This window comes from Myxine glutinosa, chromosome 12 (genome assembly GCF_964187855.1).
Source record: "Myxine glutinosa chromosome 12, kmMyxGlut1.1, whole genome shotgun sequence".
Lineage (NCBI taxonomy): Eukaryota > Metazoa > Chordata > Myxini > Myxiniformes > Myxinidae > Myxine > Myxine glutinosa.
In genome coordinates, this window is record NC_136272.1 from 45,715,379 (window position 1) to 45,727,615 (window position 12,237).

The window sequence follows — 12,237 nt, forward strand, 5'->3', positions numbered from 1 at the left end:
CCATCTTTCTGGCTCCGACCTCACCCTCTCTGACCACTTAGCCATCACTATGACCATCAACATCCCCACCCCAGCACCAAGGCATTATCGCACTATCAACTTCCGTAAGCTAAACGCTCTTTCACCTACCTCATTCTCATCCACCCTCTCTGAAAAAAATGTCCACTTCTCCCTTCGTTGACCTCCACACCCCTTCTGACCTCACTGACTACTACAACCACACTCTCTCCTCCTGCCTCGACCAGCTTGCACCTATAAAAACCAAAACAGTTTCTTTCACCCATTCTGCTCCCTGGTTTACCCATGAACTCCGCCTGATGAAAACTCGTGCTCGCCAACTTGAAAGACTCCGCAATAAAACAGGTCTCACAATTCACTCCCAAGCCTACAAGGACCACCTACAACACTACAAAGATGCCCTCTCCTGCGCCCGCTCCGCCTACTACTCTCAAATTATCCACTATGGCTCCGGAAACCCAAAAGCACTCTTCTCTACAATAAACAAACTCCTCAGCCCCCTGAACACCACCACCCAGTCATTCACAGTAGACAACTGCATCTCCTTCCTTTCATTCTTCCAATGCAAAATTGACAACATCTACAACAGCTTAACCACCACCGCACCCGCTCCCCCTCAAACCACCTGCCCCCCTTATCCTGCCAACCCCTGTCTCAATTCTCCCCAGTCTCCCCGACTGACCTCTCTGAACTCCTCAAAGGAATGAAAACTGCCACCTGCACTCTTGACCCCATCCCCTCCAGCTTTGTCAAGGCCTCCCTTCCTGCTCTCTCTCTACTTATCACTGCAACAATAAACTCCTCCCTGTCTAAAGGCATCCTCCCACCATCCCTCAAAATTGCTGCTGTTACCCCCATTCTGAAAAAACCTGGACTTAACCCTGACACCCTAAACAACTTCAGACCCATCTCCAACCTACCCTTTCTGTCAAAAGTTTTGGAACGTGCTGTAACCACTCAACTCAAACATCACCTCTCTGCCAATAACCTGTATGAAACATTCCAATCCGGATTCCGCTCCAACCACAGTACTGAAACTGCTCTCCTCAAAATCACCAACGACCTTCTCCTCTCCTCTGATGCTGGCAGCCTCAACATTCTCATCCTCCTCGACCTCAGCACCACCTTTGACTCCATCAATCACACCATCCTCCTCACCCGACTTGAAACCACCTTTAACATTACCGGCATTGCCGTCTCTTGGATCAAATCATACCTCTCTGACAGACGCCAGTTCATCTCCATCAATAACTGCAAATCCCCCACTGCTCCCCTCCCCCAAGGTTCAGTTCTTGGCCCCCTCCTCTTCATCCTGTACCTGTCCCCCCTTGGTCACTTAATCCGCCGTCATGGTCTCTAATTCCACTGCTTCGCCGATGACATCCAGCTTTTCATCTCCACCAAGTCCATCTCCACCGCCACCCACTCTATCCTGACAAACTGCATCACTGAAATAAAATCCTGGCTTCAAATCAACTTCCTCAAACTTAACTATGATAAATCTGAAATAATCATCATTGGCCCAAAAACGCTCACCAAATCCACCCATATCTTTGCCCTCAACATCGACGGTTTTCCAGTATCCACCTCCCCTCACATCCGGAATCTTGGCATCATCTTTGACCAAACCCTCTCCTTCGACAAATACACTAAACATCACAAAGACAGCCTACTTTCACCTGAAAAACATCGCCCGTCTCCATCCAGCCCTCTCCTCCACGGCTGCAGAAACCCTCATCCACGCCTTCATCACCTCCCGTCTGGACAACTGCAACAGCCTCCTCTATGGTTCACCCTCAATAATCACCAATAAACTCCAATACATTCAGAACTCCACTGCCCGTCTGCTCACCCATTCCCGGACCCGTGACCACATCACCCCCGTCCTTTACAAGCTTCACTGGCTCCCCATCCCCCAGAGAATCCAGTACAAAATCCTCCTTTTGACCTACTAAGCCCTCCATAACCTGGCCCCATCCTACCTGGCTGACCTCTCCAGACACACTCCCACCCGCAACCTCCGCTCTGCTGGTACCAACCTCCTGACCCCCCCCCCCCCCCCCATCCGGACCAAATTCAGATCCTGGGAGAACAGGGCCTTCTCCATCGCTGCTCCCGCCCTCTGGAACTCACTACCTCACACCATCAGAGACTCCTCCTCACTCACCACATTCAAAACATCACTCAAGACCCACCTGTTCAACACTGCATTCAACATTTAACCCACAGCATTTAACCCCTGACTATCTCTTCTCCTTCCTTTTGCTTTGATTATTTACCTATTGATTTTTGTCTTTTTGCACTTGTTTTTTTGTACTCTGTCAAAGCGTCTTTGGGCTTCTTGAAAAGCGCTATATAAAATAAATGTATTATTATTATTATTATTATTATTAGGTCCAGGAGTAGGCCAGTCCAAGACCAGGCCGGTCCAAGAGTAGGCCGGTCCAAGAGTAGGCCGGTCCAAGAGTAGGCCGGTCCAAGAGTAGGCCGGTCCAAGAGTAGGCCGGTCCAAGAGTCGGCCGGTCCAAGAGTAGGCCGGTCCAAGAGTAGGCCGGTCCAAGAGTAGGCCGGTCCAAGAGTAGGCCGGTCCAAGAGTAGGCCGGTCCAAGAGTAGGCCGGTCCAAGGGTAGGCCGGTCCAAGGGTAGGCCGGTCCAAGGGTAGGCCGGTCCAAGCGTAGGCCGGTCCAAGGGTAGGCCGGTCCAAGGGTAGGCCGGTCCAAGGGTAGGCCGGTCCAAGAGTAGGCCGGTCCAAGAGTAGGCCGGTCCAAGAGTAGGCCGGTCCAAGAGTAGGCCGTTCCAAGAGTCGGCCGGTCCAAGAGTAGGCCGGTCCAAGAGCAGGCCGGTCCAAGAGCAGGCCGGTCCAAGAGTAGGCCAGTCCAAGAGTGGGCCGGGCAGTAGGCCCCAGGGCAGGTCCCATAGTAGACCCCAAGGCAGGCCCAGTGGTAGGCCCCAGTGCAGGCCCAGCACAAGAGGGTAGGAGTAGGCAAGTTCACGAGTAGGCCCCAAGGCAAGCCCAGCAGTAGGCCCCAGTGCCGGCCCAGCAGAAGGCCCCAGTGCAGGCCAAGCACAAGAGGGTAGGAGTCGGCAAGTTCACGAGTAGGCCCCAAGGCAGCCCAGCAGTAGGCCCCAGGGCAGGCAGAGTTTAATCCAAGTCCACCGTCAGGTGCAGAGGTGGCCGCAGGGGTTGATCCGGCATAAGTCAACCTTCAGGTACCGAGGTGGCAGCAGGGGTTGATCCAGCATAAGTCAACCTTCAGGAACCGAGGTGGCAGCAGGGGTTGATCCGGCATAAGTCAACCTTCAGGTACAGAGGTTTCTGCTGACAACTCGACGAGCACACGAAAAGGCACTCCGCCATGAGGTCTCTTCGAAAATGGCCCCTCTCCCCTCTGAATCACCTTCCTGGCCCCTCCCCTGCCCCACAGCCAATCATAGGCTTTATACCCATGTACCAAACCACTTAGTCTAACTCACAGGGGGGTGTGGTGGAAGGAAGAAGAAAAAGGTCACAAACCGGAACAACGTCCAACTAAGTATTGCTGAGAAGTGTCTCAAATAACGTTTTAAAAAATGGATTTACGTCCCAATCTTTAGAGATCTCCAATGTTCAGGTGGGATCATCGGTTCAAAAGGTACAACAGTTTCAATATTTCACATAGCCCCCTGGGGGTATGGAGGAATCGGGTATTCCCCATGCACTTAATTGCCCCCATGGGGGCTGATCGTTGGTCACTCGGACCAGAATTATTCTGTGGACCCCAACCTTCAAGGGGATACCGAAAAGTAAACTTTTCCATCAACTTGAAATAAAAATAAACAAGTACAGATACATTTAAAGTACACCGTGTAAAATAAATAAATAATATATCACATCCTGCAGCGTCTGCCACATATAAACGGTATTGGAAGGGAGGGGCATGCAATAATTGATTGATTAAGTGCGTGATTAAATAAATAAATAATAATAGTAAAATAAATAATTTCTTAATCAATTGACTCACGTAATGGCATACCTAAACTGCCAGTGTTTCGTCCGAAGGTGTAACTTTTTGAAAATTAATTAAATAATTAATTCATCGAAATAAGTAATTAATCGATTAATTGATTAATCAATGAATCAAAAATTTTGTCAAACAATCAAATCAAATCAAAAAAATCAAAAAGAACTTTTGTGCTCTCCATTTGGTTAAAGAAAGTATTGAAATGGATATGCCTATTTATATTGGAACATCAATTCTTGACTTGTCAAAGTCATTGATGGATCACTATTATCTTACGATATATAATTCACCAAATTAGCCTGGTGTTGGCTTATCGGTTAGGGTGCCGGCTTGGGATCCTAGGATCCTGGGTTTGAATCCAGGTCGATCGCAGAATTAACACCAGGGGGGTTGACTCAGCCTGTCATCCTTCCGAGGTCGGCAAATTGAGTACCAGCTTGCTGGGATGAATCATCACGGTGTGTACCCCGATTTAGAATAGGTACACCGTATCCCTGCGCATCCTCAGAGGTGACCAAGGGTTGGCGTCAGGAAGGGCATCTGCCCATAAAAACATTGCCTCAAACAGGGAACCATGATTGTCATGGGGCCCGCAAGGCTAACCCCCACTCTAGCGGGGAAAATGGCCTTACAACGATCATTCATTCGTTCATTCATATAATTCACCAAATGCCCGTCCATCTATCTGTCTGTCCGTTCGAAGGTACCACAAAAACGGCTGAACCGATCGCAACGATATTTTGGTTGGGAAATTCTAGGACCCCTTGGAGGAAAATAGGCTATATTGTTTTTCCAATTTTCCAGTTTTTCCAAACACGATAGAATAATATTTACCGATATGAACAGTGATGTGGCTTTTATTGAAATTCTACAAATACTGTTTAAATTTTGATGAGAATTACAAACCTGCAGCGAATCTGGAAGTGGACAGAAGACGGCAATGAGCGGGTTTGATAATATCTCAATACAACCATCATTCAATCGTAATGTTAAATCATAAAACGTTAATCGTGTTTGTGGTGAAAATGTAAGTTGAACCCAGGTGTGACGCTCACTTAAACCACTGGGCGGTGTCTATAAGACATGTAGTGAAATTATACCAAGGTGAACCCAGGGGTGCTCGCTACGGAAGGGGCGTCTATAAGACCCGGGACAACCGGGGCGCGCGGACACTCCAGCGGAACTCACTGAGACATAGTCCTGTAGTTTGAATGGTATGTACGCCCCTAAATGCTGCGCTGACAGTCCTCTCTGTAGGACCATTGTTATATTGAATCAACCATTGCTGCTCATGAAATGCTCTGATTTTAATGCCTGTTGCATGCATGTATTCTTACAGGATGTACTTCAGATCTAAATGATATTAAACCTACCCAGAGGTCAAGTCGTGTCTGAGCTTGATTTCCACGACAGTGTTCATCGTTTTGTTAAAGTATCAATTGATGATTGGAATTGAGTGAATACAATTACGATTTTGAATTCGTAATTGTAGTCACCCAACTGTACGGAACTTCACATCAGGATTTAAATATTTGTTTATGTCACGAATGTTGTCAAAAGTTTATTTTTTATATTAATGTTATTTAATTTGTGATTGGAGTTATGATGTTTGGAATGAAAAAAAGAGATATCGAGTTCAAGTGAATGACGGAATGCTGTGACGGTTTCTACTTTCTAAACGTGAATTTGCGGATCGCCATGTGCAGATTCGCCATTGACTGGGAATGGAACACACGTACCCATTTGTTTGCGAAAGTGTACGTTTTTCATGGAAGTCCTTCACGAACTTGCTGTCCATCTCTGACACGCGACTGAAGGAGCCACAGGAATGTGAATTTATTGTTTTCATGCTTTAGCATTCGCCGTTTCTGCATTGTCTGTTTGCTTCTGGCCTCCCACCCATGCATAGCACGGGCACCTCACTGATATGTTAAAAATAAAAATAATCGAGTTAATGAAAAAGGGGTATGTTTAGTATGTGGCTCTAAAAGGTGCCAATTCATTTCTCAGAACAAAAGTGGGGGAGATATACAAAAGTTTTTGTCAGGGAGTAAATTTACAACAACTGGAATTCCAGGGGAATTACACCTTCCTGGATATTCTTTCTGTGGTCCAGGGACAAACTTGGATAAAAGATTAGATGAGGCTGACAATCCTAAGCCTTGGTCTCAACCTCTAAATAAGGTTGATGAAGTGTTTATGAAGCATGATATTGCTTATGGGAAGAGCACTACGCTGAATGAAAAACACAAAGCTAACAGAGAAATGTTGTATAATTTGTCTTTGATACAAAATCCAACGTTGAGAGAGAAAGTTGACAGGTTTATTGTGAAAAAATTGATAAGGGCTAAATTTAAACTTGGTCTTGGTTATCCAGGTGTTTCACCATGGACAGAGCCCCCAAAAAACTATTAAGCTCTGATGATGTCATCAAGACTGAGGAGCTTTTGGCTGATGAATTGCATAAACCTATAATCACAAAGTTTAAAAGAAGGAAGGTTTATTCCAAAGGTGTTGATTAAATCTGGTCCGCTGATTTAATTGAACTAAATAATGATGGGGGATACAAATATGCTTTAACCGTTATTGATTTGAGGAGCAGATTTGCATGGGTTGTTCCTTTGAAAAACAAAAGGGGTAATACTCTTATGTTAGCTTTCAGTGGAATATTTAATAAAGCAAAAGAAAACCAAAGAAGTTATGGACTGATGAGGGAACAGAGTTTTATAACAAAATATTGATGAAATTTCTTAAAGATAATGGTATTACATTATACAGCACTTTTAATGAAGGAAAGGCAGTTGTTATTGAGAATTTTAATCGCACTTTGAAAGAGATTATATAAAAAAATTACACAAGTTGGTTCTCAACAATGGGTTGCTTTAATTCAAAGTATTGTACATAATTACAATTATACAGTTCATTCATCAACAAAATCAAAACCATTGGAAACATTTACAAAATTAGAATATGAAAAGCAGATTAATTATAGAAATCCCAAGTTCAAAGTTGGTGATATTGTAAGAATTTCCAGATGGAAAAGTCATTTTGAGAAAGGTTATACAAAGAGATGGACTCATGAACTTTTTAAAATCGTTGATGTAATGGATACAGTTCCTTGGACTTATCTATATAAATAAAACACAGTTTGTGTGTGCGTGTGTGTGTGTGTGTGTGTATGTTACCGATAGACTCCTAAACGGAGAGGCTCACGTGCTTGATATTTGGCATAGACATGGCCATTGAGCCTGGGAAGGACATGGCCTACCTCAAAATATTTGACGAGATCCATATTTTTTATTCATATTTACCTCAGCGCATTTCAGCGAGGAACATTATACACGGAATCTCAGCCTGTGCCAGAGCAGCTCGCTGATTCGCTCAGAGCGATCACGTGATGTTCCATCCCCGCCGCCAGACCATTGAACTGAAAATATATAGAATGACAATTGCAATTCACACCACATAGGTGGAGATGCAGCTACCGGGCGCCATCTTGGTTGGCACTCGATGCTGGGCGATGGTGATTCCCGTCACATGTTTGCACGTAATTCAGAGCGAAAAGCGATTGCGTTTTTTCACCTTTTGTGCGATCGTGTTTTGTGTCGATTTTTGTCGATTTTTTGCGATATGAATTAAACGTCTTTGAAACAGCTGTGAAACGTCTTTCCACAACCCTTCCGTAACCGATTGGAGCAGTTTATTGCCGCACAAAATGGCATTTTAACAGTTGTCTGGGTCTTAAAATCTGGGACACGTTCAAAAACAAACGAGATCCGCGAAGCGAGTTGGTCGAGTCGTGCTAACCAAGATGGCGACACGGCGGCTTCACTTTTGTCAGAGTATGAGCATTCTATATATTTTCAATTCAGTGCGCCAGACTCGCTCACGTACTTGATTTGTGGCATAGACATGGCCATTGGGCCTTCACGGTGTAATTTGTGCGAGGCTTTTGTCCGAGTGAGCTTGAGTCGAGAGGGCGAATGTACGGGTTGGGAATGTACGGGTCTCCCTTCCCCCGCCCGGCAATGCCGGTACTGGAGGGCGTCACAGGATCGGTGAGTTTCCAAAATCCGCTTCGTGCTGTTGTTGTGAAGATGCAGGACAATGTCGTGATTGTTGTGCTGCTCTCCTACCATGAGAACTGCAACGTCATTGTTGACTGGCCCTCCCCTTCCCCTTTCCACCTCCGTCCTCCCCTCCCCCCTCCGTCCTCACCCCTTCCTCCTCCCTCCTTCCCCTCCCCTTCCCCTCCCCCTCCCCCTTCCCCTCCCTCCCCCCTCCCACCTCCTCCCTACCCCTTCCCCTTCTCCCCTACCCCTTTCCCTTCCCCCCTCCTTTTCCCCCTCCCCCTTCCCCTCCCCTTTTCCCTCCCCCCTGCCTCTCCCCCCCCCCCCCCCTCCTCCCCTCCCCCCGTTCCCCTTCCCCCTCACCCGCCCGGCAATGCCGGGTACTTCTGCTTGTAAATTATATGATTTGAAACGGGAAGAAATCTTGGGTTCATTTTATTCACAGGAATTACAAAAGACCCAAATAAGCAGATAATGCTCTTGAAAGCAATGGGTTGGCACATCACAATCCTCGACTATACACCGCGGGAATTTTTAATGGGAAATAACGCGTGTGGATTTATTATATCTTTTTTTTACATATGAAGTATAAATTATTAACAAATTAATATACAACCATTTTTTCTAGAATGTAGTTTTAAAACAAATGATCAATAGAAGAAGAAATTTTTCCAAGTTTTGGCATTTGGGAAACGAGGGTTAATATTTAATCGTAAAAAAAGAAAGCAAGAAATTATATTGACACGAAATGGGGAATTCTTCATTCCTAAAAAAATTTCAATAGAAGAAAAATTATCATTTGAAAAGTTATTCTGGGGTGAAACTAAATATTGAAACTATATTCCTCTTCCTCCAATTCTGTCTTCCAAAGCTTTCACGTTTGAAGAAGTAGAAATTGGGAGAAAGAATTTTCCAGCATTTTCTTCCTCGAACTTTCTTGATATTGCTGAAATATATGTAAAAAAAATTACTTATCTAATATTGTGGCATACATATAATTTAATTTATTTTCAATAAACTGAACTTACCTTAAATGAAACATCATCAAACAAAGAACAATGTTCATTGCTTTAGAATCCAAAGACTCTCCAAGACAGGCCCCACAGGTAGTGTCTCCAGGGTGAAACTCTTTGGTGGGATCTTTGGTGATCGGGCAATCATTTCATGCCAAGTTGTGGTAAAAGCAGTTTTCATGTTGCATCTCAGATAAAATTTCCTGTGAGAGAAAATAACAATGTATTAATTTAATACAATATTATTGTATGTATAAATCAAACTTTGTAAAAAAAAAAAAAAAAAAAAAATTGTTAAAAATAATTAAATAAATGAATAAATAAAAAAACAAGAGACGTCATGCGGAGCACGATACTTGCAAAATCCGCCCCCCCACCCCCCCCCCAAAAAAAATTCCATTGATACAGCAAATTGTCCATTTCATCAAGATCAAAATTGACAATCTTGATCAAAGCTCAGGTCAACAGGAAGAAAATGATGATTTGCCTCAAACTGAAGAAAATGATGAAAATGATGACATCTCAGATGAAAAATGATGATTTTGGAAGGTTGACCTTGAGTAGACCTTTGACCTTTTGACATCAAATATAGCTAGTTTCCTAATTCAGTGAGGCAATATGCAAATGCTGTTCAATTTTCAAGTCAATCGGATGGAAATTGATGGGTTTTCAGATGAAAATTGATTTTAGAAGTTTGACCTTGACTTGACCTTTGACCGATTGACCTCAAAAATAGTATGTTTCCCAATTTAGTGACTCGATATTCAAATGCTGTTCAATTTTCAAGTCAATCGGATTTAAAATGGCGATTTTAGAAATTTGACCTCCAGATGACCTTTGACCTTTAACCTCAAAATCAATAGGCTTCTCAAATGGGACGACCTGAACAACTTGGTGAAGTTTAGTGACGATCGGTTTAGAATTGTGACCTGTAGGCCGGTGACAAACAAACAAACAGACAGACAGACAGACAGAACCACAAACGCAACCGACCAATTTACTTGAAAAATCTTCGATTTTGCAAGTAACACAAACTAACAAACAGACAGACAGACAGACAGAACCACAAATGCAACCGACCAATTTACTTGAAAAATCTTCGATTTTGCAAGTAACAAACAAACAGACAGACAGACTGACAGACAGACAGACAGACAGACAGAACCACAAACGCAACCGACCAATTTACTTGAAAAATCTTCGATTTTGCAAGTAACAAACAGACAGACAGACAGACAGACAGAACCACAAACGCAACCGACCAATATACTTGAAAAATCTTTGATTTTGCAAGTAATAAACTCTTACCTCCATTAATAAGGTTTCAATCCAGGTTGTTGTTTTTTTGTATAATGAATCGAGGCTCATGAAAGAGCTGACATTTACTTCACAAACAAATCAACCAGACAAACAAAATATATAAAAAGAGGGAGTGGAAGACAAGAGAATGGGAAGCACACAAACACTTGAGAGCACACAACATTTAAGAGCAGGGAGATGTGTGGGAGGGAGAGGGCTTGGGGGGAGGAGGCATGGGAAGGGGGGGGGGGGTGGGAGAAGTATAAAACACAATGACACCAAGGACTTCCAGGACAGAAGTTGGTATTTCAAAAAGTGGAATTGGGGTGAAATTATTGGGGATAGAAAAGATCAAGGTTTTGGATGGGGGAAGATAAGAGATGGTGGTGAACAGCTGTTTTAAAGACCTGGAGGGTGGAGTGGGATTGAAGAGAGTGAGGGAGTTTGTTCCAGAGGCAGGAGAAAATAGGAATGAAGGAGTGAAGGTGAGCAGAGAGTCTTGATTTTGGCAGTTTGACCATAAGAGGGTTGCAGGCAGATCTTGTGCGACCTGTAGGAATATTTGCGGGACAGAGCCCAGAGAGAGCTGGGGAGGGCAAGGCCAGAGAGGAGTCGATAGAAGACGGAAAGACCACCAACCTGCCTGCGGTGAGTGAGTGAAAGGCCCTTGGAGTTTGCTTCATCGCAGGAGATTCCAATGATTCTGAATGCTTTGCTTTCAACAGCGTGAAGACGAGCTAGGTGTGAGGCAGGAGCACCAGCCCAGAGGGGAGAGCAGTATTCCATTGAGCTGTGGATGAAAGCCTTGTACGTGGTGAGGAGCTCAGGTGTGCCAAGGAAGGATTTCGCACGATGGAGGATGCCCAGTCGGCGACTGGCTTTGGAGGCCAGATTTGAAATGTGGTTTTCCCAGGAAAGATCATGGCAAATAGTGAGACCCAAAAGTTTGAGTGACAGAACTTCTTGGAGAGGATTATTCAGAAAGTAGATGGGAGGGTTGTCCAGTCGGTCTTTTCGGAGAGACATCGTAAGAGTGTGAGATTTGTCAGGATTGAAAGACATGTTCCACTTGTTTGCCCAGTCTGTGATTTTGAATTTGTTCAAAGTTCATCAATTTGCAGGTTTGGTTCCACACAGGTCATCTCCAGGGTGAAACTTGTCTGCTGGATCATCAGGGTAGAACTCATTCTGTGGGTCTTGGTTGTTCAAAAAGTCTTCAAACGAATCAATCATTTCACTTCAGGTTGTGGTAAAAGCAGTGTTTTCATGTTGCATCTCAGATACAATTTGATGTGAGAGAAAATAACAATGTATTAATTTAATACAATATTATTGCATGTATAAATCAAACTTTGTAAAAAAAAACAAAAAACTAATTTAAATAATTAAATAAATAAATATATATATATATAAATAAACTCTTCCCTACATTGATAAGAGGTTTGAATCCAGTTCATCAATTTGAAGGTTTAGTTCCACACAGGTAGTAGGACTCCAATGGATTGCAAAGTCATCCCACTCCCTCTCCATCTCCATCTCCATCTCCATCTCCATCTCCAGCTCAGCACAGTCGTCCCTTCTCAAGAGAAATCTAGCTTGCGCTTGAACCCTTTATATAAGAATGGTTAGTGGGTGTGGTTTCCTTTGGAAATTTCCTGGGCATGCCTGGAAAAGCCTTAACTGGAAATGATGCAATGCAATGCAATGCAATGATGCAATGCGATGTAAAAACATCACAAATTATAAAATAAAACGGTTGTTTACATTGTTGTGGGTTGCTAGGCAATGCTGAGGGGCAGAGTTTATCATGATTATACAGACTTGGCATTTAATATG

At 43.9% G+C, this 12,237-nt stretch overlaps 1 long non-coding RNA gene across 1 annotated transcript; it reads right to left on the reverse strand.

Annotated features, from left to right (window-relative positions):
• Positions 1-8,507: 8,507 nt before the first annotated feature.
• On the reverse strand, positions 8,508-12,010 carry LOC137437364 (uncharacterized). Its single transcript, XR_010986484.2, has 3 exons — positions 11,831-12,010; positions 9,118-9,305; positions 8,508-9,035 (listed from the first exon to the last, which is right to left on the reverse strand). It is a non-coding gene; the product is annotated as an uncharacterized LOC137437364 (long non-coding RNA).
• Positions 12,011-12,237: the final 227 nt, after the last annotated feature.